Below are 8,634 nucleotides of genomic sequence, written 5' to 3' on the forward strand. Positions count from 1 at the left end.
TCTAAAAGCCAGCATACACAATTAAGTATTTCACCGGTAGGTCTGTATATTGCTCCCTCAGCTTGTATTTCTAGATTGTATTTTCAAACTTCTGATGTAAAGCAAAGAAAAATTACAATTACATGAACACAACTGACAAAGAGAGTTCCATTCCAATCTGTGGAAACAGTTTCTTTTCACCATCATTGTTTTCACAAAATAAAGACTAGAAATGGAAAGAGCAGAACCATATTTAGTATGTCATTAGGATCCCCATTTTCTGGTGCGGAGGCAGTGGCGACTATTCTCATACTTATGGAAAAAGATCAGACGAGAACAGGAAGAGTTTCAGTAAGTGTTTAAGTTCATCCAACATTCTGACGGGCTTATTTGTGAAATGTACGTTACAGACTAGATTGTAACAGCGTTGTTTATCTTGTGATAGTTCTATTTACAGTAGAACAAGACTTCTTCCCAGATATGCGTCCGAGGTTTTAAAAAATGGTATGGTGTACATGGGCGAAAATATCACTTGTCACACGTCACCGTCCGAGATAACGCGGGACACTTTTCCCACAGATATTCCTTGCAGCTATTTAGGTCTAAAGGGGATGTCTCGCTCAATGTGTACTGGACCTAAATGAGCAGTGACGTGGGACGTCTGGGTCCGTAAGTCCTTCCAGCTACACAAAGAGAAAATAAAGCAACCCCAAACAGCTCATGTTGGCAACGAAACAATTCTACAATGACCAGCAACAGCACTTCGATGGAGAGCGCCCTGTTAGTTACCAGGTAAAAGTATTTTAGACAGATAAAATTGAAATTGAAATTGCACAATGATGAAAAGAAAGTATTGAGCCCTGGTTTCATCCACATGCAAAGAGGATAAATAATGGATGACCATCTCCTCCTGCCCCTAGAGAAACATGACAGACTTATTTAATTCCCCTTCATGAAAATCCTACATCTTCATCTGCAGCCAGAGAGAGTAACATGCAGAAATGGTATTTCCATCTGTCTCAGATGTATAATTACAGCACTAAGAGTACATGCTTACTGGCTAGCTCCTCTTACACACTCGCTCCATCACAAACTCACACAAACTACAAAGCATGATAAGTTAGCCATCTAACTAATATCTAGAACCAGAAATAAGTATTGATTGTCTGGTTCGTTGAGAAACCTCATCTTTACGCTCATCCTTAAAAAAAGTTATTTCAGAATATTGAGTTAGCTGGCATTGATCTTGTTATATAGTATACCCATATGCTCTGGTCCTGGCTCCACATCCACATAGCTGTATTAAAGGTTGAATTAGGCTACGTGAAATGTAATAATCATCAGGCCTGTTGCAGAGAAAAAGCTGAAGCTGGGAGAGGAATGCATGGCAACAGGCCTACTTCTGGACTGACCGGTATTCACTCCAACTGACTACTAATTGACTCAGACTATACAGCTGGTGGTAAACAAATACAGTACAGTTTAATTAAGGTGCTCTTACACCAGTGTTGTAACGTTGTAATTACAATATGTTTAACTAAGTTAAACATAGATTATATTGTGTTACATTGGATTTGTTTGGAATGGGACATTCTTCTTATTGCATTTCTGCTATGCAAACCACTGCAATAACGTAACAACTTAATTACAGGGCAGTATTATTTACTGGAGTGCTTTCTTGGAATAATGTTGCAGATTACCAATACAGCATTCTACAGTATTCTAAAGAGGCAGAATATATTTCACAAAACAATTAAATTCACAAGTTCATCATATCAACTGAGAATGTTAAATACATTTAATTTGAATGTAATTCAAAATGTTCATGATCAAAAAAATATGGAAGGTATGCAGAATAGTGTGCAGGACCGAATTCATTCCTGAGCACCACAATTTAATTTCCATGTAAGCTATTAAATTCATAGGTTGGTCTTTCCATCACAAAGCAGAAACACAATCCCCAAAAGAAATATGGAAAGGTGAATGCAACAGAGAAGACATAAACCCTCACACAAAAGCAAAGCCATGTAACAAAAGGTCAACATGTTCTAGAGAATAACATGAAAACCAAAAGTAAACCAAATTCATTTTAAGGACCTCAGATGTAAACAATGTTTGAATAATCATAAAAACAAGACAGTTGCTAAGATCCTTCCAGATATTGTACCAGATCGTCTACTAATTAAGCCATTCACTATGTTATGCAATAGTAATTACTGCCAGACATTCTAGAAATGTAAGCATTTGACCACTGTTGTTGATGCTATTGGTACATCTAACCACAGCTCCCAAAGATGTAGCTATTGTGACTAAGAAAAACTGTAAAACACACCCAAAACAACTACTGTAACGTAATAGTCAAGAAATGACAGTACGACTATAAAATGACGTGTTAGTGTCTAGGCCAAGACCTAAATGAGGTTCATGAATAGTTTGACCGTTCCAAATGCATACATCCAGTAAACAATTTTACCAACAATATAGAAACAGTAAAACATGCATTTTGAAACTGCACCTTAGTAGCTTGTCATTGACCGTTATATTTGCTGTCGTAGAAGGTGTCCAATGCACCACTAACAGCACCCGTGGCCTGTCTCCAGCAGTTGGTTATCTGTCAACGGCGTCTGTGGCCCATGTGACCGTTAGTTACCGTTACCTGGGCAGTAGCTAGTTAGCTAGCTAACAACGTTGGCCGCGTCAATCATCGACAACCGCCTTGCTTGCGGACTAACGACGTTAGCTAGTTAGCCAACTGGTAATGGTTTAGCTTGCTACCGTTACCAACTAGGTTAGCATAAAGAACACATTTATAGGAACATTCAGAGAAATACATGTCGGATAGTAGTTACTACAATAGCATTTAAATGCGTACCTTTTGGATGAAATTTCATGAATGTGTGTTTTCTCCTGTGTAGCAGGCTTGGTTATTTAGTGGATCGCATTCCGTATCAACTAAAACGAACCGAACCCTCCCGCTGCTCCCGTGCCAGTCAGATGTGCTTTGATGACTAAAATCTCCCTGGCTTGTAGCCTCCACGCAGCCTTGTTTAAATGATACACAATCTAAAACTAAGTCGATGCCAAAGCAAATACAGTAAATAAAGTACTGTATTATAATAACATAATTACTAACGCATATCTACAAACTAGATCGAAACCTTTACATTTGGGCTAGTTCTAACTGGTTAGCAGCCAGTGGAGTGGTCCTCGGCTCCAGTCCAGTCGATGTGAGATCAAGTAGAGATCACAGTTGTACCTAAAAAATTAATCCAAGCAGAGGGGTACATTTCCACGGTCGATAGCTGATAGTGGATAACGCAATGGTCTTACAAAAGCTCGCTAGAAACTGCGTTCATTGAAGACATCGTGGTTTAATGTTGGTTAGTAGCTACTCGATACAGCGGAAAAATTTGCAGAATAGGTTATGATGAGAGCTTTTCTGAGTAGGCAGCGGTCGGCTCGGATTCAGAGAGCACTCTGTGCGGCAGTCGACCGTGCGGCTGTCGGTGGCGAAGCAGCCAGAGGCAGCATCTCACCACTGATCGCACCCACCCTCTAGACGGCCCAACCCGGAAGAAAATTACAACCGCAGTAACGTCATTCTAACATTAAGGTATTTTAAATAAAAACGTTAATAAAAAAATTACAATAATGCTAATCGAAATTGTGTTTCAAATAAAACACATGAAGTCCAATTAAAACTAGTACACAACATATATCCCAATATTATATATATATATATATATATATATATATATATATATATATATATATATGTGTGTGTGTGTGTATGTATGCACATTTTTGGATTTCATCAAGGATTGCACCTTTTGTGTGAAATAACCAGAGTCAGTTATTCACTTATTCTATGAATTTAACCAAACTACTGCGCTCTGGGAGTATTTTAATTCCTCCTATAATGCATTACATAAGATTATTCTAAAATGTAGTAAATATTTCGTGTTTACTTTGAAAGCAAATACGACTCTGAATTTGTTTGTAAATGTAATGATTTTCATGGTAGATTTCACATACACAAATGTTCACCTTTACAAAAGAAACCGAGATTATTGACCTTTATACAGGAGTTCTCGTTTTTCATTGATTCACTTAAATTATATATTTTTTAAAAAGTTTATCTACTGTGAATATTTCCATGTATTCATCTTTCTTCTTACTGCATCATCCCAATTAGACGGGCACAAAGACTGCTCAAGCCACAGAGAAAGAAAGAGCTGAATCAATTATCACATGTTGTTGTGCTAATACAGAAGCACAGCCAATAAACACATGTTTGTAAATGGAACTTGTTGATATCCAGGCACAGGAGGGTTGCAATTTTTCTTTTAGCAAATGGGAGCATGGCGCAATTTATTCCTGTTTAACATATTCAATTTTGCAGGTAATACTTTCCCCTTCCTTTCATACAAGGAAAATGCCCCCATCCGCTTGAATGTGATTCCTCTATCAAGTTGTTTTGGTACTTCCCCTATGCACGCTTATCAGCTTATCTAAGCACTTACTATACCAGAGGTCAGTATAGTCTACGAGTCAACTCCCTATTACAGCCTCTGGACAAGTAGTGACATACAGTGGGGAGAACAAGTATTTGATACACTGCAGATTTTGCAGGTTTTCCCACTTACAAAGCATGTAGAAGTCTGTAATTTATTTTCATAGGTACTCTTCAACTGTGAGTGACGGAATCTAAAACTAAAATCCAGAAAATCCCATTGTATGATTTTTATGAATTAGCATTTTATTGCATGACATAAGTATTTGATAAACCAGAAAAGCAGAACTTAACATTTGGTACAGAAACATTTGTTTGCAATTACAGAGATCATGTTTCCTGTAGTTCTTGACCAGGTTTGCACACACTGCAGCAGGGATTTTGGCCCACTCCTCCATACAGACCTTCTCCAGATCCTTCAGGATTCGGAGCTGTCACTGGGCAATACAGACTTTCAGCTCCCTCCAAAGGTTTTCTATTGGGTTCAGGTCTGGCTAGGCCACTCCAGGACCTTGAGATGCTTCTTACGGAGCCACTGCTTTGTTGCCCTGGCTGTGTGTTTCGGGTCGTTGTCATGCTGGAAGACCCAGCCATGACCCATCTTCAATGCTCTTACTGAGGGACGGAGTTTGTTGGCCAAGATCTCGCGATACAAGGCCCCATCCATCCTCCCCTCAATACAGTACAGTCGTCCTGTCCCCTTTGCAGAAAAGCATCCCCAAAGTATGATATTTCCACCTCCATGCTTCACAGTTGGGATGGTGTTCTTGGGGTTGTACTCATCCTTCTTCTTCCTCCAAACACGGCGAGTGGAGTTTAGACCAAAAAGCTCTATTTTTGTCTCATCAGACCACATGACCTTCTCCCATTCCTCCTCTGGATCATCCAGATGGTCATTGGCAAATTTCAGACGGGCCTGGACATGTGCTGGCTTGAGCAGGGGGACCTTGCGTGCACTGCAGGATTTTAATCCATGACGGCGTAGTCTGTTACTAATGGTTTACTTTGAGACTGTGGTCCCAGCTCTCTTCAGGTCATTAACCAGGTCCTGCCGTGTAGTTCTGGGCTGATCCCTCACCTTCCTAATGATCATTGATGCCCCACAAGGTGAGATCTTGCATGGAGCCCCAGACCGAGGGAGATTGACCGTCATCTTGAACTTCTTCCATTTTCTAATTATTGCACCAACAGTTGTTGCATTCTCACCAAGCTGCTTGCCTATTGTCCTGTAGCCCATCCCAGCCTTGTCTACAATTTTATCCCTGATGTCCTTACACAGCTCTCTGGTCTTGGCCATTGTGGAGAGGTTGGAGTCTGTTTGATTAAGTGTGTGGACAGGTGTCTTTTATACAGGTAATGAGTGGAGAACAGGAGGGCTTCTTAAAGAAAGACTAACAGGTCTGTGAGAGCCAGAATTCTTACTGGTTGGTAGATGATCAAATACTTATGTCATGCAATAAAATGCTAATTTTTTTTTTTTAAATCATACAATGTGATTTTCTGGATTTTTGTTTTAGATTCCGTCACTCACAGTTGAAGTACCTATGATAAAAATGACAGGTTCTACATGCTTTGTAAGTAGGAAAACCAGCAAAACCGGCAGTGTATCAAATACTTGTTCTCCCCACAGTAGGTGTTTGGTTAATCAGTTGCTAGATCTGCAATAGGTTTACTAGCAATCATACAACACATACAAATATAAATGTTTTCATCCAATATGAATTCATAAGAATGTAGTTCAAAAAGCTACCTTATTGATCTTGTTTAGGGACAGTTCAATTATATTACCTAGAACAGCTTACAAAACAATGCAACAAAGCAATCATTTAATTATTGCTGAGTACAATTGAGGACAATTCAAATCTAGGGTATAGGCTTCATTGAAAATCTTGTTTAAATAATTACACAATTAGCCTTGATATATAAATTCCACGTAGATCAGTTATGGCATAAAATGAGATTACATCTAGAAAATAACCGTTGCATGCTGTGTTTTTAGTTCTGATAATGATTTGCTCTCTTTTGTGGATCATCATTCTCCCATGACGTTCAATTCGTTTGGTGACATAAGCCTATGCTTCTCACAAGCACAAAATAAGACACTTTCACCAATCGCAACTTAGGCCACAGTCAAGGCCCTATCTAAGAGTCCAGATATACCAATGTAAATAATTAGCTGAAATCCCCCACCTCCACCTTGCAAGACATTTTCATAATTGAAGTCTGTGCATTTGTTTGATAGTTTAATGTGTAAAACAGATAGTAATCATTTTGAAAGTTGGCAAGTCTTGTAACAAAATATTATCTATAATGCTTTGTAGTCTATATGATTTTAATGTTTCATATAAGCATAGTTAACATCCACTTTAGCTCTGCTCTCTTCAATCAATACAAAACGCTCCCAAGACAAACATTAAAATTGCAAATTTGTGATTCATCTATGTGCAAGTATAAAAGATAGGCTTGTCTGGAAGAGCATGTACACTACTGTTCAAAAGTTTTGGGTTACTTAGAAATAGTTAGAATAGGAAATATAACAAAAACAAATTGAAAATATCCATTGACAAGCTTAGAAATAATGTTTTTAATTTAAATTATAATTGTGTCCTTCAAACGTTGATTTTATCACAGAATCCTGCATTTGAAGCAGTTACAGCCTTGCAGAACTTTGGCATTCTAGTTGTCAATAATGAGGCCCACCACAGAGTGGGCCTCAGTATTGCAAATCAGCAGGCCGGTGTTGCACTCTGAGCCCCGTTCATACCTCAAATGATCGCTCCATCTCTCTTACACACACAAACACACAAGTGCCGCTAACTGTGTTGGCACACTCCAGCCCTGTGAACACCTTAAACTTAGATTTTTCTGCCCATAACACTTTTTTCCAATCTTCCTCTGTTCAGTATCTGTGTTCTTTTGCCCATTTTTATCTTTTCTTTTTATTGGCCAGTCTGAGGTATTTATTTTTCTTTGAAACTCTGTCTAGAAGGCCAGCGTAAGGAGTTGCCTCGCTCAGATACTCAACCAGTCTAAAGAAGTTTGCCTAAATTACTATCTCTTCTTATAGAATTTGGTTCTATATAAAACTCAAACACTTACTTTCAATTACGAACCACAAGAAAATATTTATAAAATCTGTCAATTTAAATGGAAAAGTAATTCAATTAAATATTTAGGGGTACAAATACCGAAAGAGGTCTCGGCCATTTATGACCACAATTACATTCCTATAACAGCTGATATTAGAGCAGATTTAAACCGTTGGTCATTATTACCAATGAATATGTACAACAGAATAGACGCTATAAAGTTGAATATACTACCCAGGCTGCTTTTTCTTTTTCAATCATTGCCCGTTGAAGTGCCCCTCAAGCAATTCAATGATTGGAATAGAACTATCTCATCTTTTATTTGGGGAAAACAAAAACCAAGAATTAAATTTCAAACATTACAACTCCCCAAGGACAAAGGTGGTATGGCTCTACCATGCTTGGAAGATTATTATTGAGCAGCGCAGTTACGTTCTCTGGTCTGTTGGTGTGACCCCTTGTGTGATGCAAAATGGAAGGACCTAGAGAAAAATCAAATAAGCATACCTCTCCAGTCTATACTGGGTGAAAAAACTCTCCTGAAAAAACTTCTGAAAAATTAAAATAACTGGATAGCAGTCCCTCTTAAAATCTGGCACAAACTACTTAAAAATAAGGAATTTGAAAGAAATGCACGAATATTACGCTGGATTAAATATGATACAGAATTTGCACCAGCTGGACTGGACGGTAGATTCAAACATTGGACCAATTCAGGTATCACTTCATACTGTATAATATCCTCCACTGACGGTTTGAAAACTCATAGATATTTACAATTTAGGGAAGGAAGATTTTTTCAGATACCTTCAACTGAGACACCACTTTGATAAACACATAAAAACTACTGGAGAGAAGGGAAAGGACCTGATTAGAGTATTCGTTGATGCATATAAGGGTAATACTAACAGAAAACTGATTTCCAGGTTATATTCATGCCTACAGTTAGACAGGGGACTTTCAACAATGTATGTAAAAAGGAGGTGGGAGAAAGAAGCTAACATAAAGATAAGCGAAGATGACTGGTTGAATATATGTTGGACACAATCTACC

The 8,634-nt window shown here is 38.3% G+C and overlaps 1 protein-coding gene across 1 annotated transcript in view; it reads right to left on the reverse strand.

Moving 5' to 3' along the window:
* galnt1 (UDP-N-acetyl-alpha-D-galactosamine:polypeptide N-acetylgalactosaminyltransferase 1) overlaps positions 1–3,528 on the reverse strand; it is a 46,988-nt gene extending 43,460 nt beyond the window's left edge. Inside the window, exon 1 of the mRNA XM_029115675.2 lies at positions 2,852–3,528. The gene's annotated coding sequence lies outside the window, so the exon portion shown is untranslated. The remainder of the gene's footprint in view (positions 1–2,851) is intronic.
* Positions 3,529–8,634: the final 5,106 nt, after the last annotated feature.

The sequence above is a fragment of the Esox lucius genome, chromosome 20, assembly GCF_011004845.1.
Source record: "Esox lucius isolate fEsoLuc1 chromosome 20, fEsoLuc1.pri, whole genome shotgun sequence".
NCBI lineage: Eukaryota > Metazoa > Chordata > Actinopteri > Esociformes > Esocidae > Esox > Esox lucius.